Source organism: Balaenoptera borealis (assembly GCF_965194805.1).
Source record: "Balaenoptera borealis genome assembly, chromosome: 15".
Lineage (NCBI taxonomy): Eukaryota > Metazoa > Chordata > Mammalia > Artiodactyla > Balaenopteridae > Balaenoptera > Balaenoptera borealis.
In genome coordinates this window covers 72,223,111-72,246,983 of record NC_138871.1, presented here as the reverse complement: position 1 = coordinate 72,246,983, position 23,873 = coordinate 72,223,111, and the positions used below count along the sequence as shown (strand labels likewise).

The 23,873-nt window shown below is 55.6% G+C and overlaps 1 protein-coding gene and 1 long non-coding RNA gene across 5 annotated transcripts in view; one reads left to right on the top strand and one right to left on the bottom strand.

Moving 5' to 3' along the window:
- DNMT3A (DNA methyltransferase 3 alpha) overlaps nucleotides 1-17,905 on the bottom strand; it is a 98,501-nt gene extending 80,596 nt beyond the window's left edge. For 2 of the 4 annotated variants that reach the window (XR_014234820.1, XM_082356868.1), the window contains exon 1: nucleotides 17,174-17,302. The gene's annotated coding sequence lies outside the window, so the exon portion shown is untranslated. Of the gene's footprint in view, nucleotides 1-14,506; nucleotides 14,568-17,173; nucleotides 17,303-17,760 lie in introns of those variants that run through there. The other 2 variants (XM_082356869.1, XM_082356870.1) reach the window with 2 other exon arrangements.
- LOC309611908 lies at nucleotides 15,260-23,352 on the top strand. Its single transcript, XR_014234828.1, has 2 exons — nucleotides 15,260-16,039; nucleotides 20,225-23,352. It is a non-coding gene; the product is annotated as an uncharacterized lncRNA (long non-coding RNA).
- The last annotated feature ends 521 nt before the right edge of the window (nucleotides 23,353-23,873 follow it).

The following is a 23,873-nucleotide window of genomic DNA, read 5'->3' as shown; positions in this document are numbered from 1 at the left end:
GGCTGGATAAGGGGGAGGGGGAGGTCCCAGTGCCACTTTCTGATTGCTCATTCTCTCTCAACACGAGGGAGATGCATGTCATCATACCGTGACTCTGACTTCCAGAAAAGTCCTTCCCACCCAAATCACCAGCTGCCCGTAGAATACCGAAAGCCATTGGCGACAGGCCAACAATCCTGCCATCCTGTTCCCCACTTCAAAGCCCATCTGTCTGGCTCTGAAGTCACAACAAGATGACTTGTGGCTCTCACACCACCCTCGAGGCCAGGGCACCACCAGCGTGAGCATTTTTAATCACACCAAATGCTGCCATTATGGTGGCCACACCGGCAGCGCTGAGTTGAATCAGACTCTCTGCTCACACTTATGGTTACCATGACACAGCCCCAAAAGCAGGGAGGAGAAAAAAAAAAAGGTTTGTACCCAAAATAGACGCTGGTAAGGAGCTGAAGTTGTTCTTGGGAGCCAAAATGAGCCAATACAGAGTTCCATACAGGAGCACGCATTTCCGAACACGGTGAGTCAGGAGGAGCCCTACTGGGGGTCGGGGTCGTGTGTGCAGTGGCAGTCGATGGGCTTCCCATGCCCCAGGAGGCAGGGCACAGGGTCCAGGCTGAAAGTCCACATGAGAATCAGCCATGTGGACCCTGGCGGGGCCTGCTGTCTGGACAGCCATGAGCCTGGGTCTGATTCTGTCCTCCCCTCCCCCCCACCCGAGGTGGCCCATGGTCCACACCTGGGGGATTCTTGGCTCTTCCAGCCTCTAAACAACGGTCCACACGTGCCAGCTCCAGAGCCTCTTCACTTACTCTCCCCTTGATCCCTGCATCTGGTCCCCACTCCACTCCCACATCTCTGAAAAGGTTTAGGGGCTCTGAATGTTGTCTGCCAAGAGGACACCGCAATGGTTCCACTGGAAGACTAGTCACTGACCTGGCTTTTGGGGACCCCCTTAATGCCACTGAACCAACAGACAAAGAGGAGTTACTCCACAAGCTGGAGTGATTGATCCTAGTTACCAAGGAGAAATTGGGTTGCTGGTATACAATAGAGGCCAGGAAGATAATTTCTGGAACCAGAGGATTCTCTCAGGTACCTCTTAGGACTTCCATGCCCAAAAGTAAGGGTTAGTGAAAAACTACAGGAACCAAAAAAAAAAAAAAGGCAGGACAACCGAGGATTCAGATCCTTCAAGAATCAAGGTTTGGGTCACTCCACCAGGTAAAAGAATCCTGCCCTGCTGAGGTTCCGGCTGAGTGCAGAGGAGATACAGGATGGGAAATGGGAGAAGGAAGCCGGAGAGCAAACGTGGTCTTGTGAACAAATATAGAAATGAGAACTATAGTACTTTTGCATGTTTTCTATTTACTTGATATAGATGTGTGTTTATTCGTACATGGTAACCGTTTTCTTCTTTTTCCTTCATCTTCCCATTATTTATATTTTATATACAAGTTGTTGGAAGTTAACGTTACAATTTAGTCTTTAGGTAACAGAATATTCAGTGAGACTGTGACTGAATTTGAGGCGTTGCTCACGTAGACAGTGATTGATACAATAAGTGCTGGGATGCCTCATTTGGGAGACAGGGTAAGAACGGGAAGCAGGATAGCTGTGTCTTGGTAGGTAGAAATACAACTATTTGGTTGTTGTAGGGGAGCTCACATGTGTGTAAAAGGGGGCAGATGGAAGCTGTGCAGCCAAAGTAGCAGACTGTGCCAGTTAATTTATTCACCCTTCATTGCCTGCTCTGTGAAAATGAAGCTAGGCCCCTTAAATATGTCCCCTTTGCCAGCTGGCATGACATCAAACTCCCTCAGTAGAGGGCATTGGAGAGACATTGAAGGAGGAGGAGTTTTCTTTCCTAGAACCAGCGTGCTCTCTTGAAGGATTTCTGCATTGTATACAACTTCTCCAGCAGTCAGATCCTGCTGCCCCTGTGGCTTCCCTAGTGGCCAGGCCTGTCCTGTCACAGCTTCTCCAGTGCCTGGCTCCTGCAGCAAGGGTGCTTCCCCAGCACGTGGCTCTAGCAGTGTTTGACAGTCAAGAGCGGCCAGCAGCTTCACCCAATACTCCTTTTGGGTAGTTTAGTAGCACTGTGCCTCCAGCAAGATACTTCCTCATGAACAACTTTCCTTGGGACCCAAAAGGATGGACTTCCAGTGAGTTCCGGGGGGCAGGTTTCCAGCAAGTTCTGCCAACATGGCGCCACAGTGACTTCTCTGTCATCCAGGGAGCCAGGGGCATCAAGGTCAGGATCTCAGCCCTGGGGGCCCCTTCCCTGGGCACCCCACGGCAACCCTCGGTGTAGTGGCTGTTCTCATATGTGCTATTTCTGTATTCTTTGCAGACCTTTTTACTTCTTATCAGCCAATCTCTCAATACTCCAATCTCCTGTTATCATTACTAAGTCTTTATATTAAACTTTGCCTGTTCCAATCACTATGTGGTTCCTGTCTCCTGAATCGGCCCTGACAGATACAGTCACCCACGGCTTCAAAGGGCCTTTTTCCATCCTTGGCGTCCTTGAGCTCAATTCAGCCTCCTTGCCGGCTAATCATTCCCTGCTTCAAGCACTCACTCAGCAATCCTTTATTGAGTGTCATTGCCAAGCTGGGCACTGGGGTGAACAGGAGACCCCTGCAAGTTCATGAACAAGGGGATTCTCTGGCCCTCTCTGCCCCCTTGGCTCCATGCTCTTGACCCTCGGGCTCCTCCGCTCTTTCTCCTGGCTGGCTGGGGTCTTGCTCCCACTGCTGCCCAGTGGGCACCCCTCTCGGGTCCCGCTGTGATCCAGCTGTTCTCTAGATTCTCCTCTGCTGAGATACCTGGGCTTAAATGAGTGCAGACTTCCTACTGCAAGGCCTCCATCTTTATTCTCTGGACATCCCCACCTGGATGACTTGCAGTTACCTAAAATCCTACTCTTCTAGAACCAGATGCTTCATGTTTCCTGTGGCTCCTCTCTCTACGTGGAGGTGGCAGCACCTTCCCCTCAGCTGCCAAAGCCCAAAACCCCGCAGAGAACTCAGGTCCCACCTCCCCCCTCAGTGCCCACATTGCACCAGGCACCTGATCCTCGGGCCCCTATTCTCCACCCCTGCCCTCCAGGCCCTCGGGACCACAGGTCTAGACCTTGGCAGTTACCCTGTAACGCGTCTCACCGCCTCTGGTGTCCCTCCCTCCCACCCCAGCCTCTCAGCAAAGATTTTCCACACATGGCTTCCTCAATCAAACCTATGATGCCTGATGAAAATGTTCTGAAATTGATTGTGGTGATGGTTGCACAACTCCGTGAATGTACTAAAAACCATCGAATTGCATAGTTTAAATGGGTGAATTGTATGGTATGTGAATTATATCTCGATAAACCTGTTATTTTTTAAAACTCGATGATGCCAGTGATTTTCACACACTATAAGATCTGAACTCCGCTCTGGTCCTACACCGCCGGCTCTCCAAGTCTGGCCTCAGCCTACCGCTCTGACCTGGCCCCCACCTCGCCGAGCCGACTCCATCGCTCCAGGCCCCCAGCTCACACTGCCTGTTCCCACACGCTTGTGTCTACGTTCACAGCATTCTCTCCTCCACGAGGGGGGATCCTTCCAGAGGGCCCCCAGCCCCCTCCCCCACCCCTCAGGACCCCCAGCCCCTATCGCTCCTCCTCAACCACCCTCCCAGGGGTCTTTAACCAGTTTGTTGTGTGGTCATTTGGCTTTTCTCGTGTAGACGGATGTGTGTGATTTCCGAAACAGATGAGGTCAGAGTCATGTCCTGCACCCTGCTCTTCTGCCACCCACCCTCCCCGTTCTCCCTGTTCCGCCTGACCCCTGAGGCAGAGAGGACGCGGTGAAATCACTCCCAGGCAGCCGCAACATCGCCAGCACGGCGCTGCGGTGCCTCGAGGGACCCCCACAAGCCCATTCTAGGGGTCGCCTGCCAGAGTTCCCCAAGGCAGTGCGCCAACTGGAAGGCCCCTGCTCCACCTGCCCCAGGCCAGGACGTGCGCCTGCTACGGGGTCTGCAGGCTCCGCCAGCCCCCAGATGCCCAGGGTGTCGGGGGTCGTGAGGGACCTGGATCAGGGTGTCTGTGAACCACGGGAAGCGGGGACAGCCGGCCTCCCACCTGCCCAGGCCTTTGGAAGCTGGTCCCCGGATTGCCTGGGGCCACTCTCTCCTCACACCATCCGTGCGATGCTTCCCCGCCCGCACCTTTTCACACTCCTCCCAGGCCACAGAGCTGACCCCCTCCCGGGCCCAAACCAGGAGGTCCCCCAAAGAGTCTTCAGGGTCTGGGAGCTGCTGCAGGAGCACAGCCCCTGCCCACCCAAGAGTGCAGGAAAGAGCCCACTGCTGTCAGAACCACCTGCTGCTCCCTGGTTGCTTTCTCCTCACCCTCTGCCCCAACCGAAACCAAACCACTTGCAGGGGGGGAAGGGGGCCCGAGGGGAGGAAGAAGAACCCAGGATCCTGGGTAGCACATCCCAGAATCACTAGCATCTGGCCCGGGGGCCCTGGTGCAGTTCATCCACCCCTTCAGCTCTAAGGGGGCTCGGCCGGAACCCACCTCAAACCTCTGCCGCCCAGACGCAGGCCACACTTTACCAAACTGCACAATAAGAGTCCTTACCTCCTGAGTCTATTTTAAGATATGAGAGAATTTGAGTCGAGTGTTTAGCATGATACCTGGCACATGGTAGGCGCTCAATTAATATGAATTTTTTTAAAAAGTACATCATTCACAGATGTAGAGAACAAACGTATGGACACCAAGGGGGGAAAGCGGCAGGGGTGGTGGTGGTGGTGTGATGAATTGGGAGACTGAGATTGACACAGATACACTAATATGTATAAAATGGATAACTAATAAGAACCTGCTGTATAAAAAAAAAATAAAATTAAATGCAAAAATTCAAAAAAAAAAAAAAAAGTATGTCATTAATTAGGGTGAAAGGCCAGTAAAGTGTCCTTAAGAAACCTAGACTCTCACTTCAGACAACGCCCAGGAATGGCTCTCGCTGGCTCCTGAACGGCTGCTGTGGCCTGACCCAGTGTCCTCTCTCCCAGCTAATGCCGCGAGGCCTCCCCTAATCCCCCAGCGCAAGGGCCTTCGCAACCAGAATAAATAACCTCTTTACCAGCACCCTTAACCTGCCACTGTGGCCTCAGGGGTCACAGGCATACACAGAGACACAGACACAGACCCACACGGGCACACTCACATACACAGACACAGACACATGCAGAAAGACATGTATGTGCGTGCAAACACACACACACACACACACACACACACACACACACACAGGCAGGCTCCAGGAACCTGAAGCAGGAGGATTCCAGGCGAGGCCTCCCCGCATACGCGTCGCACATTTCACCTAAAGTGTGGGCCAAAGAGGCATTTGGAAACCAGCTTGGGAACCTCATAACCATTCATAACATTGTTCTGAGAGAAAATACAAAACATTGCCCTACAAACAAACATTTGCAGTAGAATTCCTCCAAAAGCTAGGAATTGCCTATGCTAGAAAACTAACAGAGCAAGAAAAAAGAAACCACATAAACTTAGTTTGCCTCTGCAAAATTAATACCAATTACAAAAACATTTATGTGAACTGCTTACCATTTACACCTAATTACCATGCAGCACAATTATGCATACCACTAAGGGTATGCCGGATTAATTATGCTGTACATTTCGTGTGATTACACCACCACACCCTCGGTCCACACACACCAGCTTCCAGAGGGTGCCCCTGTGACAGGGGTACAAGCGCAGGTCTGTACCAACCAGGGAAACACTGGTTTCCGCACTCAAGTTGACAGTGGTCCCCACCCACCCTACCACCGGCCAGGCACAGCCTGACTCCGGCCCAGGCCTTCTCGCCAACGCCACCTCCACAGGAGCCCCCGCTGAGGAGCTAGCTTCCCACCCAAGCCTCCTCCGGAGAGCAGAGATGCCTCCAAGGTCTCCCCGTGGCCATGGCTGCATGTCACAGGGGCCACAAAACAGCCCAATGGCCACCACATGTGCCCGATCACAGAGGAAGCTGGCCTCCCCATCCAGACCGAGGTCGCCCCGAGATCATCTCCCAGACTCCACTAGGGCCCTGCACCCCTTTCCCTGGCACAGGAGCCAGCTACTGGGCAAGGTCCTAGCCATGGTCCGCCCGGGCCCTGGATGGGTCAGAGCCTCTCCCTCCCTCGTCCCCTGCTCTCCACACAGCCATGGGCAGCTCTGCACACACCCTCCCCTCCCCTCCATTAAAAGGAGACAAGGAACTGACCTCCTCCACTAGTTCCCATTTAGCTCAGCAGATTCTCTTCAAATACACTGGGGTGACCCAGGTCTGGGGAACAAGAGAGTCAATGGAACATGATAAGTGGAGCTTCCCAGGAACATGGAACTCAAAACCCACTGGGGGGTCAGGCCTCCCGGGAGGCAAAGAGCAAGAGGAAACTTGGCATGTGAGACGGGGGAAGAGGGGCGCGCGCGGTACGGGGCTGTGTCTCTTCAGCGCCAGACAGGGACCAGGCACAGCTGAATTTTAATCCTCAAATACCCGCGAGGCCAACTGTAGAAGGATTCTTTTAAAAGACACGTGACATAAAATATCCAAGTTCAGGGCAAGAAGCAGTGTTTGAAACAAACAAACAAACAAATGACACAAGTCTGGAAGGTTGTCTCCACTTTGCAGACGGCAAATTGAGGCTAAGAGAGGTTAAGCGATCTTCCCGAGGAGGACTCAGTTAGGAGGTGGCAGGGCTGAGGTGAAACCACTGTCTGTTCAGTGCCGAGCCTGGTGGCCCTGGCACAATGCCACGCCGCCTCTTGCCTCTGCCCGGGTTCAGTGATGCTGACCTGGTTCACGCCATTTTTCTAGAAATTCTTTGGAAACAGCTCTTCCTGTGACACACAAAAGACTCCTATTTCTACTTTAGAGAAACAGATTTTGTTTCTTTTCTGTTTGTTTACCAAAACTGCTGTGCCCATCTTATCCCCTCCTACATTGGCAGACCTGCCTCTAAACCCAGGGCGGATGTCAACTTTGCAACTCACATACCACTGTCAGAGGGTGATGACACTCACCCCAGGCTGTGCAGCGGGGAGTTGAAGAACAGGGTCCAGGCCTTGCAGCTCACCTTTCGGGGGAGCACCTGAGAAGCAGAAGCCCCTGCTCAAGCCCCCAAACATCAGTATGCCCAATGTATGTGGTACAAATGCCTGGTTAAGTTACTTCCGTCCTTAAAAATCTGCAGGGATTGCTACCAGTTATGGAATAAAATGCACCCGCCTTTCTAATCCATCACCTGGACCCTGCGCCTTCCTGGGTCCCCACATCCAGGCCTGGTGACACAGGCCCTCCCTCTTCTGCAAGCCTGGCCCAGCCCAGGCTCCGCCTGCACAAAATCCTAACCACCCTCAAGTCCCAACTCTAGCCCTGCCTCCCACAGGAAGATCTCTCCCAGACTCCCTCCAGCCGAGCCCTCTCAACGGATGGCACCTCCACCCACGCGGCGGGCTGAGCCAGCTCCCCTCACCCTCTCCATCACCCAGTCACTCCCACCTAAATGCCTCACAGAGCAGCCCTCCTCCGCACCTGCACTGCTGCTCCCCTGGATTCCTGCACCAGCCTTCTGCCTGGGCTCCCTGCCCCCAGTCTCAGCTGCCCAAGTTCTCCTCCTTGATGCCCCAGGATGATCTTTCTCAGATGCAAATACGGGCACGTTACTCCAAGCCCAACGCCGACGAATGGGTAACATCCCGGCCTTCCGTGGTCCAGCTCGGCCCAGCCCTCCAGCCTCACATCCCATGATCCCCCATATCCCATCACTCCCGCCACATCAAGGGAGAAAATGCCCCGGACCACCTGGCTAACTGCTCCCTACCCTTTGAGACTCAGCTCCAGCCTCACCTCCTTTAGAAACCCTTTCTTGCTCTTCCCTCCCCCCTTGAATGAGACGTCCCTTCTCTGAGCCCCCGTAATGCTCCAGGTACACGCTGCAGAGCTCTCTCCACCCACCTACAATGTAATGGTCACCTTGCCAGACTCTCATCTCCCCTGCGGGCTCCTTGAGGACCAGCTCAGTCTCTTTTATCTCTGTAGCCAGTGCTTGACACATAGTAGGTCTTTAATAAATGAATAGATAAACATTATTTGTGAATCTGAAGCAAGGGCCCTCTGGAGAGAAAACTCAAGAGCTGCCAGGCCTGCCAACTTGGGGCCCCAGCATATCACCATGCCATCTCAGAGTCCAGGCTGCACAGAGGGTGTTGACAAAAGAAAATGCAGAGGCAATTGCCCTGCCCCACTGGGCTTCCCAGCTGAGCTTCCAGTACCAGGCAGGCCCTCAGGCCACCACTAGTTGGGCTGGGAATCGCAGGCCTGTGAGAGGATGGCAACAAGCACCACATTGTTGCTGGTAATAAAACCATTAGGAACCACTGCTGTGTGCCAGCTGCCAGGCCCGGCTGTGGTCAAGACCCTCCCATGCCTGTGGGCCAGGGGGCAGAGCCAGCCCTGCCAGCAGGCCCAGCAACCAGAGGAGAGGCCACTGCCTGCTCTGGACCCAAAGAGAGCAGAGGGCAGGAAGGGCGAGGGCCCAGGGCTTGGGGGACCTACTGGGTCCCCACTGGGCATGGACTCTCCAGAAACTGACAGAAGTACATCAAGATTCAAGGCCCAGAGATCAGATGGCCAGGGCTGGCTGAAGCACTCAGAGATCAACCAGCCAAATCCTGGCTTTACAGAGGAAATGGAGGCCCTGTGACCCCTAAGGGGTGATGAGGATGACAGGCAACATTTGTGGGGTCTTGGAAGGCAAGGGGGCCTTCAACGGGGCCATCTCGCCAGGTCCCCAGATTCACCCTCATGCAGCCCTGTCCTGACCCGACTCAGAGAAAAAGAACCCACACGTCCTGCGTACCTACTATGTGCTGGGCGCAGTGCTGACAGTTTTCACACAGTATTTCATTTGATTCAAGCAATACCAGTAAAACGTGGATGCGATTCTTATCCCTGATTCACAGATGAAAAACCTGCAGCTCAGAGACTTTTAGGTCCCTCGGTAGCTATGGCAGTAGCAGGGCTGAGATGCACATCAAGGTCTGCCTGCCTGCCGGTCACTTCTTTGCCCTGCATGTCTGTCCCCTTGCAGCCTGGGGCAGCGGGCGGTCTGCAGAGGGACCAGCTCTGGCCTTGCTCCCATGCTACTGTCCTTTTATTTATCTTCCTGCCTCACTCCAGGGGCAGGAGCGGGGCAGGGCTGGGCCAGAGAAGTCCACATACCCTTTCTCCTGTTGTCTTTAACAGGGGCAGCCTCAGAGGGCACCGCAAGCTCCAAGATGGCACCCATGGGCGGGGGCTGGGGGCTGGGACTGTGGAAGGGGGAGGTGGGCACTGTTGGCAAGCAACAGGCAGAGGAACTTGTATCTGTCCCTCCTCACCTCTCCACCCTGTCACCTGGGTCACTGCCACCTGCTCCTGGGCCTCCAGATCACAGAGGCGGGCACAGCTTGAGCCCACATGCCAGACGAGTTTCCCGGGCATCCCCTCCACCCCTGGCGGGGCCTCCTGAAGCCCCATTGTCCTCTCTGCATGTGGCTCCCCAGGCTATGCCAGGGCTGGGTCACCTGAGGTCCATACCGAGACCATTTGGGTCACAACAGCAGCGAGATTGAAGCCTTCAGGGAAGATCCTCAATGATTTGTTTCCCATCCTGGGTCAGAACTGAGAGTTTCCAGTCATCAGCCTATAAAGTGAACTTGGTCTGCTGCCCCGGAGTGAACCAGGGTGCTGCCAGCTGCCTGTTTTCCACTCTCACCCAATCCCTACCAGGCCAGGCCTTTGCTTGGAGACCTCAGGGTCTGCAATAAATCTCCCTGCAACCTTTCCAGAAAAGACAAGTACCTGAGTAGCCCCACCCTTTGCTGTCAGTCTCCAAGCCAGTTTCGTATCCATTATAAAAGAGTCCACCCTTCCAGCCCAAGGGTGACTCCAATTTTTATAAGTTCTTATCCAGAAGCTTTAAAAGTGTGGTTTTATTTTTGTTGTGGTCATTAAGAAAGGAATGCATGTGCCTTTACATTTTTGCAAAGGTTACGAAAGTGTATAAAGTAAAATGGCAAGGACTCTGCTGACACGTTTGCTGGGTTATCCTTCCAGAATGACTTTTTCTAAGCATTTGCTAGCCTATAAGTGTGCATACTGGCATGTATTTTAAAGGAATTTTACAAAAATGAGATCACACTCTGCACACTGCTTATTGGGGTAACCCCACACCATATCATGGACATCTAACATGTCAGAATAGACACGCTTCCTATCTCATTTCAAAGCCTCCGGGAGAATCTGATTAGATTCCTCTTTATCCACAAATTTAGGTATCCTTTCAGAATCTACAAAATTAATCACACAGGACCATTCCTCAAGAAGCCCCCTGTCAACAGGTTCTGCTTGCTGGAGTGCCAGAGCATCCCAGCTGCCTGGCATGGGCCCGAGCGCCCTCGCCTGCCCCTCCTGGTGTCCTCTGGGGAACCTCCAAGGGAAGGCAGGCTCCCAGGTCCCCCAGCCTCCCAGCCCAGGCGTTCCCGGACATTCACCATGATAGGGCCCACATCCAACCCACGGCTCAGTAAGCCACAGATCTGACCCCACTGTCCCATAATGTCCCCTCTGAGCATCTTTTAACCTTTTCAAGTAAGGACCGCTGGCACACCGGGCTCTAGCTTATCTGTTAGGTCTGGAACATCTTCCCCACTGACCCCTGGATCCGTCTACATAGCCGCAGAGCAGGAAGAGCACCAGATTAGGCGTCAGGACACCCAAGTTCCAGCCCTCCAGTTATGAGCTGTGAGAGATGGTCCTCCATCCCCTCTGTACACCCAAACGGGGGCAGCTAACAACGGCTCAGAATTAAAAATGACCTTGACATTTGAAACAGAAACAGAGAGGGAAGATCAATAAGGATGACAGTGAGCAGGGCCATGACCTCAGGAAAGAGAAAATAGGAATCTGATTGCAGATGTAAATAAGGCTGGGAAACCTTGGAGGTCAGAGGGGACCAGAGCAGGATGGGAGTGGGCATTGCTGAGCTACAGTTGAAAAAATTTTTTCATTCCCTGCTGGGATGCAGCTAGGAAAGCCCCAGGCGTCCACACCTCCTCCCCCTGTCACTGTCCTCCAGACAGGCCTGCTATGTGATCAGCAAGGGAGATGTGGCCTGGCGGGCCCTGCCCACTTGCTGTCCTTGCCGGGGCCTGCCAGGCACCTGCAGCCACACCTAGGGGCACGGCCGCCAGCCCGGGCACCTCCCCTCCAACCTGGGGGCTCAATTCAGCTGCACATGGAGGAGGGAGGGAAGAGGGCAGGGCGGAGTCAGGGTCTGCTGATGCCCCCTTTCCCTGTGCTTGCAGCCCTTACAGGAATGTTCTGGATGCTGGGGTGCCTCTGCCTGGGGAAGGGGATGCAAAAACGGGACACGGAGACCTCTGGGAGGCCAGGCCAGGGACCCTCGTCCGCCCATTCACATCATGATTGCCATCACTGACAGAGACCTTGCCCCGCTGGCGTTCCCCTTAATCACCACGACCCCCCGGGGTTGGTGTAATTTAAACCCTGCTCTGTCTCCCTCCAAGTCTGAGCTCTTAAGCTCTAGTCTACAGAATATAAAGGAATCAAGATCCTATACCAAATGAGCTCAGCCGGCCCCTTCCCCTCCCTCCCTTTCGTCCCTCAGTCTCCCCTGCCGCCCCTCACAGCCACAAGCAGGGAAGTTCTAAGCGATTCTCCACAGGCCACACGGGAGTTACAGAGCGCAGGGGCCCACTCCCCTCAAATCAGCGTGGGGCCTCAGGCTGGCCTCCGAGGCCCTGTTCACCGCCCTGGAGTCTCCGCCACACTCCAGCCACCCTATCCCCGGCAGCCTGGCTTCCTCTCCTTGGTCTGGAAGCCCCATCTCTGTGTTTTGAGGATCATCACAGGAGCCACCTCCTCCAAGAAGCCTTTCCTGATCCCTCCAGTTGGTTGTGACCTCACTGTCCTTTGAGTGTTTTATTTCTCCCTCTCCCTTGACCTTGGTCTGTGGTCACTAATTAGTTGGGCACACCCTAAACTCACCGTGTGTCCCCTCAAAGCCCAGCACAGGGTCTTGCCCAGCAAGACCCTGGTACAGGGCAACAAACAGGCTGCACTCAGGACAGAATCCGAATAAAGAGCTGAAACTATAGCACAAGGGGTTTAAGGTGGATACAAAGACAACCTGTTGACAACGCGATCTGTTAAACTCTAGAACAGATTGCTAAATGGCACTGAGGAGCCTCCCACCTCCGAAGATTTTTCAATCAGAATCAGCACTTTCCTCATCTGTCCAAGATTTTGCAAGAGAGGCAGGAAGGTGGACAAGACTTCACAGAGCACTTCCTGCAGTGCCAGGCCACGCGAGCCGCCCAAATGATGACGCCACTCACGCTAACGCTGAGCGCCTGCACTCTGCCAAGAGCGGAACCAGCATTATCTCCTCTAATCCTTACAACAACCTATGTGTAGCGCCTGGTCTTGTTTCCATGTTACAGGTGAGGAAACTTGGAGGCTCAGAGAAATCGCGCTGCCCCAGATCCCACAACTGCGAAGCGTCCGAACGCCGCTCCTTCTGATTCCGGGGCCCTCCCTTCGGCTGCCTTGAGACAGGGTCACGTGCAAGCTCATGTCCAGGCTCTCTGTCCCCACGCAGCTGCGCGCCGCGTACACAGAAATATGCACAGACACACGTGCACCACACCCTGGCTTGCCCACACACTTAGCCAAGGGGAGGCAGGCTTGGAGACACACACGCGAATCTCCGACACTGCACGGATCTCGGATTCGGTACGTTCTTCTTAAGGGAAGAGAGTCAAAGAGAGAAATGACTGAAAACGAGCCCTCAAGATTTGAGTGGAAAGGAATCTGGCACCTTTCGTTTACTATTAAAAGGCCTGCTCAGGAGCAGGAGAGCACACAGGCCCACAGAGACGCCCAGCCTCCAAGGGCAGTCGGGCTCCTGACCGGCACTACCATCCATTAGACACCAGAATGGAAGTGGAAACAATTCCCACAGGCCATTCCATGGCCCTAACTGTTGCCTGTTCCCAAGCTAGAGGCCAGAGACACACTCAACTATCAATGGGGCATGGGATGGGGGAAGGGGACACGGGCACCAAGTCAGGGACCCCAGGCTCAAGAGAGTGGAAGGTGGCAGGAAGTGCCGAGGGAGGGGAGCATGTGACAGGCACACAGTTGGCCCTTCCGGCCTCGGGCTCTGGGTAGCACTTCCAGCCCTGGAAGAAACCGGGCCTGGCTCCACACCCAAACAGCCCCCAACCTAGCTCCAGGTGTTCTCAGAGCTTCAAGTTCTCTTTCAACCCTAAACTCTAGGGCTTGGATTCTAATGGTAACATTTCAGGCCGAGGATGGGGAGAGGGTGGTCTATTTTTAACTCACCCATGAGAGAGCTGGCAAGACTGCTCTCAGAGTCCCCTTTCTATCTGGTTCCCACAAAAGGGAGCCTTGATGGAGTCCGGGAAAGAATTTAGGTTTTTCAGGTGGGCTTGAGCCTAAGGAACTGGCCTATAAGCAGGCGATGGCTATTCGGGGAAGGCAGAGCAGCAGCAAGCAGAAGAGAGCCAGGCCACCAAACCTGCCACTCGGGGGAGGACAGGGACGCAAACACAGATGTCCAGCAGACACTCATGGAAACCCCACAAAATGTCTGATGGGGGACCAGAGGCGGCCAGGGCAAGGTCCCGTGGAGATCACAAACTGAGAGGAGAGACCAACACGCAGTGCAGGAGCCTGGGAGAGCTGGAGCAGGAGACAGTCTAAGCTCCCCAGAGGGCAGGCCTGGCTCTGCTTCTTCCCAGCCAGGTCACCCTGGGCAAGTATTTTATAGCTTGTCTGTCTTCCTTGCAGGCTTTTTCAGGGGCCCAATGGCGGTGATGTGTGACTGTGCTAGGAAAAGCACTAGGAGCATATCTTGTTCTAATGAGGTGACTCTGGGTGGGCTCCTGGATGGGGGCTGGTCACCAGAGAGACCAAGAAAGGATGAGAAGCTTAGAGTTTCAGCTTCAAGAAGGTCCACAAGGAACTCAGGAGCTTACCGCAAACTGGACTCAGGGAGGAAACCTCAGAAATTACGCACACACACAAGTGTACACATAAACCTACAGAAGGACACACACGTGTGAAGGCTTAACCAGAGGCTGCACTTTTACACTCTCTGTGGAGTCAGACGTGACAAACCTGTCTCCTGAAGGGCCCTCACCCCTCACACCACCCTCTCCTTTCAAAGGCCCACCCCCCAGGAGGCCCTGCTCTCACTCAGGCCTCCTCTCCTTGGAAGCCATTCCTGATTATCGCTGTGAGGCGAGACCATCCCGCCCCCACTCCTGGGTCTGAAATTCCACCACTAGAATCAGAGCCATAGAATTTAAAAGCTGGAATGGACCTTCAAGCTGCAGTCCAACTCTCACCCCGCAGAGGAATCCCGTCCGCAGACACCCTGACACATGGCATGGCTGTCCTCTTCTCTGCTTCTCCAGTGCCGGGGGGGCGGGGGGCAGCCCTTGCACTGTGGACCACACTCCTTGAGTCTAGAAGGAATTCACCTTCTCTAAGGTCGGCTTCCTGTTGCAGGCCCACGAGCCTGGGAAGGAGGACAAGGAGAGCCTTGGTCCGCCCGAGCCAGGAAGTGTGCATTTGATGAGTAGCTGAAGACAGGCCCCAAGGAGCTGGACAAGAGGCTGGAGAGGGAACCAGGGCCCAGAGGAGTGGGGCCCGGGAAGGGAGGCGGGCAGGTGCCAGACCCGCCACACAAGTTTGCCTGGGCCACTGCCTGCGTGCAGCACATGTGCACACATGCACACACACGCACATAGACTCACGCTTTCACAGAGATCCCTGTCAAACAGCCCAACCAGGGCCTCAATGGGACCTGGAGGCAGAGGGGGACCACCTGGCCCAGCAACCTAGCAGGAACTCCTAACAGCCCAAGCCTCCAAACCCAGGCAGCTCAGGAAACCACCAGGAGACGACCCCTGCCAGCAGAGGGGACAGCCCAAAGAGGGTCCGCCTGACAGCTGGGCTCCCCAAATCCCAGAGGCCAGTCCTAGCTCTCCAGCATCGCCCAAGGAGAAAAGCTTCCCCGGCTGCAGCTGTCACATCTGCCTGGGAGGGAGGAGGCACAGCGGAGCAGCACCTGATCCCAGGATCCCTTCGCAGTCCGCCAGCCCAGGAGGCCGGTTCAGCGCTGGCAGCCCAGGGTGAAACATGAAGACTGAACAGTCCCTCAGGGATGGTGATGGCAGTCTCCGGGCCCAGCAGCAAGGGGCAAGCTGGGTCACAGGGCGGCCGGCTCTTCTCCTGCAGCCTCCTGTCCCTTCTGGTTTGGGAGGGGGCGAGTTGTGTGGCTCCGGGGCCCGGGCCCTTCCTCCCTGACAGACACAGGCCAGAGCTGCCCAGCTGGGTGCAGGACGCCATCTTGGGTCAAGGTGCAAGCACAGGGGGCTCCTCTCGCGAGCTGGGGAAGAGAGCCCCTGAGAACCAGTAAGCCCCTCACTCCCCACCCAAGGGGCCAACACCTACTCAACTGGCTTTGCACTAGAGAGTGGAGGAAGGACAGAAGGGATGGAGAGAAAAGGGGAAACTAATGGGGGGGAGAGGGAAGGGAGTGGGTGCCCCCAAGAAGGGAGCCTCCAGGAAAGCGAAAAGCAGTTTGGCAGCCAGAGGGCCGCGGGCCCCAGCGATGGGGGGCTGGGGGAGGCCGGGGGCGGGCCCTGGACCCTTGCCAGCTCTGTCAGAGCCGAGGGGGAGGGAGGAGGGAGGGGGAGGGGAGCTGGGGTGAGGGCGGGACACGGACCGAGGCCGCCTGCGGCTCGGAAGCTTGGGGTCTCCCGGGGCGCTGGGACGTGGGGCCGAAGACCCCGATCCGCAGCCTCGGCGAGGCCTCGTCCTTCACCGTGCGGATGCGAAGCTTTCAAGGACACGTCTGCACCGGCCCAGCGGGGGTGCGTGTGCGTGAGTGTGTCCGCGTGCGTGTTGAGTGTGTGCAGGGGGGTGGGTGCTGCTGCAGGGGGCGACCCGGGGCGTCCCCACCAGCCACGCTCCGGGCCCAGGCCCTGCGGCTCCCACCCCTGCGTTTTCCGGCCCCCGCGGCCCCGGCCCGGGATCTTCGCCCGCCCCCGCCCCGCCCCCACACTGCGGCGCCGCCACCGCCGCCGCCGCCGCCGCCGCCGCCGCCGCCGCCCCGGCTCCCACGGCCCGCGGCGGGGGCAGGGAGGAGCCAGGCACGACGTCCCCCCCGCGCGCCACCCGACTCTCCGCGGAGAGGTGTGCCCCCCAAGTGGCACTCTCCCCACCCCCGCAGCCCCTCCCAGATCCGCTGGCACCCCGCTCCCCCAGCCACAGGTGGCCGGAGGAAGATCGCTGCGCAGCGTTCCCCGGCCCGGCCCCCCGATCACCCCTCGGCCCGCCCCCGGGGGCCTCCCGGGTCCCCCGCCCCGCCGGGCCGAGGAGGGCCGGGAGCCGGGGGGAGGGGCGGGGGGCCGGGTCGTGCCAGGCTGCCATTTTCTGCCGCCGCCGCGGAGCCTGCGCGGGGCCCGGCCCCCGCCCCCCTCCCCCGCTCCCTGCGGGCCGCGGCGGGAGCCGATTATTCCGGGTCGGGGTCCGCGCCCTCCGGCGCCCCGGCCGCAGGCCCCAGCTTGGGCCCCGGGGCGGGGGCAGGGCCCGGAAGGCGGGGGCGGCCAGGCCGGGGCCCCTGCGGCAGCGCCTAGCGGGGCACCGCCGCTGACGCCGGCGGCGGAGGAGGCCCCCCGCGGCATTGTATAGACTTGAACTTGAGCCCGGAGCCGGGCGGGGGCGCGGAGGGGGCTCCGCGCCGGGAGCGGGCGGGACGGGAGGGGGCGCCTGCCGAGCCCGCGGGGACATAAACAAACCCTCAAATACCCCGCGCCGCCCCGGCCAGCCCGGCCCGCCGTCGCCGCCCGCAGCCCTGGCCCCGCGAGCGCCCGGCGCCGAGTTGCGGGGGTCCGGGAGCGTGCCCCGAGCCGGGCACTGCCCGCCGCCGTGCCCCCCGCCCGGCTCCCCTCCTCCCCGCCCGCCTCCGGGCCGGCCTCCGGGCCGCCAGCAGCGGCGCTCATTACCGTGTGGCCGGTGGGGTCGGGCCGGCCCGGCTGCGCGCCCTAGTGCCGCGGCGCCGCGTCCCGGCTCGTCCTCTGCTCTCGCCGCCGCCGCCGCCGCCCGCGCGCCCTCCCTCCCTCCCTCCCGGCCCGCCTGCCTGCCTCGCTCGCTCCCTCCCTCCGCTCGCTGTCGCGCTCCCTCTCTCCGCCTCCTCCGCCGGGTCCCCCCCTCCCACCCCTTCTCTCCGCCTTCCTCCTTCCCTCCCTCCGGCCGCCCGCGGGCCCAGGCCTCCGCCCGCTGCTCGCCCCCCGCGGCCGCGCTGGCCCCGGCCCTGGCGCTGTGGAGCCGGCCCGGGAGGCAGCGCCGACTTGGGGGCCCCGGGGCGCCGCGACGGGAGCGGCCTGGGCGCGCGGCCGGTCCTAGCGCCCTCGGCCCGACTTCCCGGCCTCTACGCCCCCGCTGGGGGGGTCCCCGCACGTTGCGGGTCGGAGGGCCGGACCTCGCTGCACCCCGACCCTGCGCTGGGCCCGGGCACCCCGCCTCGGCCGCTCTCCCGGCCACTCCGCCGGGGGCCTGCGGCAGCCCTCCCCCCCGCGGGGCGCCCCGCTACCTGGAGCTGCCTCTGCGCTGGGTCCCCGCATCCAGCACTGGCCGCAGGGACAGCGGCCCCTCCTCTCCCGCGGCCGGTGTCAAGTGCCTCCCCCCGGCAGCCCGCGGAGCCCCCGGCGGTCTTCGCCCTGCAGTTCTCCCGACCTCCACCAGAGCCCACTGCACTCTGCCTGCCTCAGCACTGGGGCTGGGGACAGCAGCGCCGGCCCATCCGCGCCGCAAGCCCCACGCCACCCGCCACCCCCGCCAGGTGCCGCCGCCGAGTGGAGGCCGGCCCCACTCAACAGGACCAAGGTCGGGGCGCCAGGCCTATCCAGGCTGTCTGGGAGGCTCCAGCACCTCTTTAGGATGAGCCCCCTTGAAGGGAGTGAGTTCCCCGTACCTTGAGGTGTCCAAGTAGAGTAGAGTGTCCTCAGTTGGTCAGTGGAAGACTGAAAGATTTCATGGCTCGGGGGTGGAACTAAATGACATTGAAGATCCCTTCCAGCTCTAAGATTCTGTGCACACACCTACACTCCACCCTCATGCTTACTCACCCCTTTGCCGCGAGGGTTGTTCTCATTTCCCATAGAGTTCCCAGGGCTCCAGGTTTCTGACTTGGGGCATCTCTGTCTACTTCCATCAGCACAGCCACCCCTCTGCTCATCACTCTGCCAACTGCCACCGCTAGGGCTTGGTGCTGGGCCCCCTGACTCCCCAGCCTGGCTCCTTTCTTCTGCCTGTACCTCCACCAGTCATCTGCCACTGTGTACCCCCATTCCACCCAGTGCTTCAGCTACATGGCAGTGCCCTGAGCTCCCTGCCCCAGGACATGGTGTGCTCCCTTCCCCAGGCACCCACCATCCCACTTATGGACACTCAGGCCCTCACTGCTGAAACCAGTTGTACTTTTCCCTCCACCGCCACCAACTTCAACCCTCCAGGGGTCACAGGAACAGTTACCTAACTCTTTGGGACACAGAGCTGACCTTTCATCCAAGAGGTTTCCTTCCAGGAGCCCTCTAATGCTTCCAGGTCCTTCAGTCTGCCCACTCCCCATGCCCCAAGGTCAGAGGCCGCTCCCTACACAGTTGTCCTGGCCTTTTTCCCTGTCACCCTCACTCAAGTGGTCACCCCATGCCGCTGATGATAGGCCATGCTATCCGTAGTCTCCACCTGGCCAGTTCCAGAGACTTGGGATGTTCCTTCCATGAGGACAGAGACCACCCCGTCATCTCTGTAGCCCAGCACTTGGCACATAGTAAGTTCTCAATAAGCTTTGGATGAATGAATATGTGCATTACAGGTTCTGTGCCACTTTGCTTTCAACATCAAGATGGGCATCCACAGACACGCTAAAGTTTGGCCAACGGGAGGACCATGTTTAGAAAGATGGTTGCCATACCTCTTCGTTCCTTAAGGGCTTATATGATACTGCCCGCAAATAGCAGTGATAGTTTACTGAGTGTCTCCTGTGCGCCAGGCACCAGGTTGGCACTTTTCCTTAGCAACCCTCTGAGGTAGTTTGTGTTATCTTCACTCTATAGATGAAGAAACTGAGGCTCAGTCAAAGCCACACAGTTGGGAAGTGGCAGAGCCAGGATTCAAAGCATGTTTCATCTGACTCTGAAATCATTATAGTTACCTTAAAACATTACAGTTACTCTTTTCTTTTGGCCATTCCACACGGCTTGTGGGATCTTAGTTCCTTGACCAGGGATTGAACCTGGGCCCTCGGCAGTGAGAGCACAGAGTCCTAACCACTGGACCACCAGGGAATTCCCTAAAGTTACTCTTTTTTTTTTTTTTTTTTTTTACACGTGGATACAAAGGGCTGACTGTATCCGTTGTATTGTGCTTTTTTTTCTTTAATTTATTTTTATATTTATTTTTGGCTGTGTTGGGTCTTCGTTTCTGTGCGAGGGCTTTCTCTAGTTGCGGCAAGCGGGGGCCACTCTTCATCGCGGTGCGCAGGCCTCTCACTATCGCGGCCTCTCGTTGCGGAGCACAGGCTCCAGACGCGCAGGCTCAGTAGTTGTGGCTCACGGGTCCAGTTACTCTGCGACATGTGGGATCCTCCCAGACCAGGGCTCGAACCCGTGTCCCCTGCATCGGCAGGCAGATTCTCAACCACTGCACCACCAGGGAAGCCCCCTTACAGTTACTCTTAACAAGCCGAAATTTTCAGGGTCAAGTGGGCAACTGTAAGTTTCTATTCAGTAGGAAATTCCTTGGCTGTCCAGTGGTTAGGACTCGGCGCTTTCACTGCCATGGCCCGGGTTCAATACCTGGTCCGGGAACTAAGATCCCATAAGCGATGTGGTGCAGCCAAAAAAACAAAAACAAAAACAAAGCAAGTTTCTATTCAGTAGAACCATTTATGATGAAATCATTGGGAGTCCATGATGTGTGACCTTGGATGTCTGTGTTGCTGGCGTCAAAAGGCCCAAGGTGACCATGCTGGGGGGTTTGCTTGTGTCCAGTAGGAAGCAACCGTGTGGCTACAGGGCTGGTTCCAGAGCCTGGCCTCGGCGTTTTCGGCATGAGGAGGACCCTCCAGGCTGTCCCAGGTAGGGACACATTAATGCTGGCTAACCCTACTGGGCCCTTCTGACCACAAATCACACTGGGTCCAGCTCAGATTGATTTGCCTTTGGGCTCCTACAGCCCCATCATTTCTGTCTGCCCCACTGTGGCCCAGCCAGTATCCTGGTGGACCCTAGATCATCTAGGGTGAGGGGCAGTATCAGTCAGGATATGCTAGGGCAGTATCAGTCATCTGTAGTAACAAACAAGTGACAGGATCCTGCCTAAACCACCTTAAACAAACAAAAGGATTAAGTAGTATAGAGTTTAGACAACTGGGAAGACCAGGGCTGGGGATTCAGGCACAGGTAAATCCAGGGACTCAAATGCCAGCTCCAGAGCTGGCTCTCTCTCCATCACTCTTGTCTGCTTCCCACTACGTTGGCACTTTTCCCTACTTTAAACAAACTCCAAGATGGTGGGCAGCTGTCTCATGTTCACATTCTCCCAACTTAGAGCCCCAGTGGAAGAACATAATTTCCTTTCTTTCAGGAACCTCCCTAATGCTTCTAGGACATGAGGTTCCATGTCCTTTAACAACACCCCCCCCAACCCCTGTGCCTCAAGATCTGAGACAAAGTTGTCCTGTTTCGTGCTTCATTGTCACCCTCACTCACGGCGCCATCCCTAGCCAAAAAGTCCTGAGGGTTACTTCAATTGCTGTGACTAGTCACAAGCCCACTCTGAACCAGGTTCTACAGCCTGTGGGGTAGCGTGGATCACATGCCCCCCGCCCCTTAAGTGGGTGCAAGAGGTGGTTTTGGGATTGACAGATCCAACCAGCACCCCGTGGAAAAGGGGCATTGTTGCTCTCCAAAGCAAGGGACACCGGGCAAACACATTGCACTCCACCCAATGGCCACCCAGCATCCACGTATACCCTCTTTTCCCCACACATGCACTTTCAAAAATGGTCCTGCTACTTGATAGAGGTGGTGGTTGCACAACACTGTGAATGTTCTAAATGCCACTGAACTGTACATTTTCAATGGTTAATGTTATATGAATTTCACCTCAATAAAAAGATATATATATACGTATTTTTTTGGCTGCATTGGGTCTCCATTGCTGTGCATGGGCTTTCTCTAGTTGCGGCGAGCGGGGGCTACTCTTCGTTGAGGTGTGCGGGCTTCTCATTACGGTGGCTTTTCTTGTTGCGGAGCACGGGCTCTAGGGCGCGCGGGCCTCGGTAGTTGATGCACATGGGCTCAGTAGTTGATGCACGTGGGCTCAGTAGTTGATGCACGTGGGCTCAGTAGTTGTGGCTCACAGGCATTGTTGCTCCGCAGCATGTGGAATCTTCCCGGACCAGGGCTGGAACCCGTGTCCCCTGCATTAGCAGGCGGATTCCTAACTACTGTGCCACCAGGGAAGTCCCTATAAAGATATCTTTAACATGCTCCTTCTAAAATAAAGAACCCTTACCATGTACAACCCAAACTCCACTTACCCTCCTTCCCAAAGGAAGACAATCAGGATCCGAGTAATGTGCATTCCTCTCAGTGGTCTACATGTGGCTTCTTATTATCTGTAACAGTGGCTAAGTTATAAATTTAACCATCCCCCAAACACCAAGTCTCCGATGGTGGAGATAAAATAGATTATTCACAATGAAGACTGACTTTGGAAGAGAGGAGAAGGGAAAGAGCACACAGGGGTGGCCTGTCCACCCCGCTGGTGGGGCAGCCAGGACTCGCTCACTTCTCCACAAGGGAGCTGGATCCTGGCCTGGTCCCCTGGGAGAATCTTCCTGGCTTATTGTCCTCCATGGCTGGACCTGAGGGCCTGCAGGGAAGAAGTCTCCTTTGGGGAAGGCCAGCTCCTTATTAGTATGGCCATGGCTTCCTAGGGATTCCTTCAGAGGCTGGGCGAGCCCTAGGTCTGAGGATTGCAGTATCCCTTCCTTAAAACCTCAGCCAGCTGCCAGTCAGCTCATTTCCTAGGAACTCCATGGACTAGTAACTAGCTCCCTGAAGACCCAAAGCTGCTGAGTGGACACCTCTTCATGCCCACCACAGAAGTTGTGAGCATTACGGCAAAGAGTGGAAATAAAAGTGCTTTGTAACCCATAAAATGTCATTATCCTCATTCACAGAGAAAATCATAGAGACATAAATTCATTCTGTATGGTTTTGCCTGTGCCAGTACACAGTCCTTTTATTCAATTCCTTTTACCCTCTTATTGGATTTCCCACAGCAACTGCCATAAACTTCCCTCCCCTATTTCTAGGTGCTGATTCAGCCCCTTCCTCCCGGCGACAGCTTAGCCTCTGCCTCTCACTCTAGCCTGAGGCTCACCCTGTATATTGATAGGTCTAGAAATAAATATAGACGTAAAATGTATTTGTGTATATTTTTTCCATTAAGAGAATTTTGTAAAGACCAAAAATAAATGGAAATCCAAAGGTGTGATGTGAATACAACGGATGAGTCAAAACTTCCCAGCCAAGCTGTAATAGTTTTTGCCTGGTCATCAAAGAAACAAGTGGTCTTGCATTATCCTGATGAAGGTTATGCGTTTTCTGTTGACTAATTCTGGCCACTTCTCATCGAGTGCTGCTTTCACTTCGTCTAACTGGGAGCAGTACTTGTTGGAATTAATCGTTTGGTTTTCTGGAAGGAGCTCATAATAGAGGACTCCCTTCCAATCCCACCATATGTACAACATCACCTTCTTTGGATGAAGACTGGCCTGTGGTGTGGTTGGTGGTGGTTCATTTTGCTTGCCCCACTATCTCTTCCGTTCCACATTATTGTACGGTATCCACTTTTCATTGCCCGTCACAATTTGTTTTAAGAAAGGAATGTTTTCCTTACATTTAAGTAGAGAATCGCATGTGGAAATAAGGTCAAGAAGGTTTTTTTTCGCTTAACTTATGTGGAACCCAAACATCAAAGCGATTCACGTAACCAAGCTGGTGCAAATGATTTTCAACGCTTGATCTGGATATTTTGAGTATGTTGGCTATCTCCCGCTTGGTATAATGTTGATTGTTCTCAATTAACGCCTCGATTTGATCGCTAACAACTTCAGCTGGTCTACCCGACCGTGGAGCATCGTCCAGCTGGAAATCTCCAGCACAGAACTTCGCAAACCACTTTTGACATGTTCGATCAATCACAGCACCTTCTCCATACAGTTGCACAAATCTTTTTTTGCATTTCAGTTGCGTTTTGACCTTTCTTGAAATAATAAAGCATAATATGCCAAAAATGTTGCTATTTTTCTTCCATCTTCAATATTAAAATGGCTACACAAAAATTCACTAATTTTGATAAGTTTTTTTAAAATGCACACTGATATGACAGCTGTCACAATACAATCTAACAAAATTGTTTCAAATGAAGTTAAAGACAACTAAGTGCTACTAGAGCCATCTTATGGAAAAAACCGAACGGACTTTTTGGCCAACCCAATATATGCATACATATATTCCTCTTTTTCTCTCCACTGAGAACACGTACAAGCAATTAAACCTCAATGGTGATGAGTATACCTCATGCCCAGATCTTGGTTTCTAAATACCATTCTCTACTAAAAGGAACTGG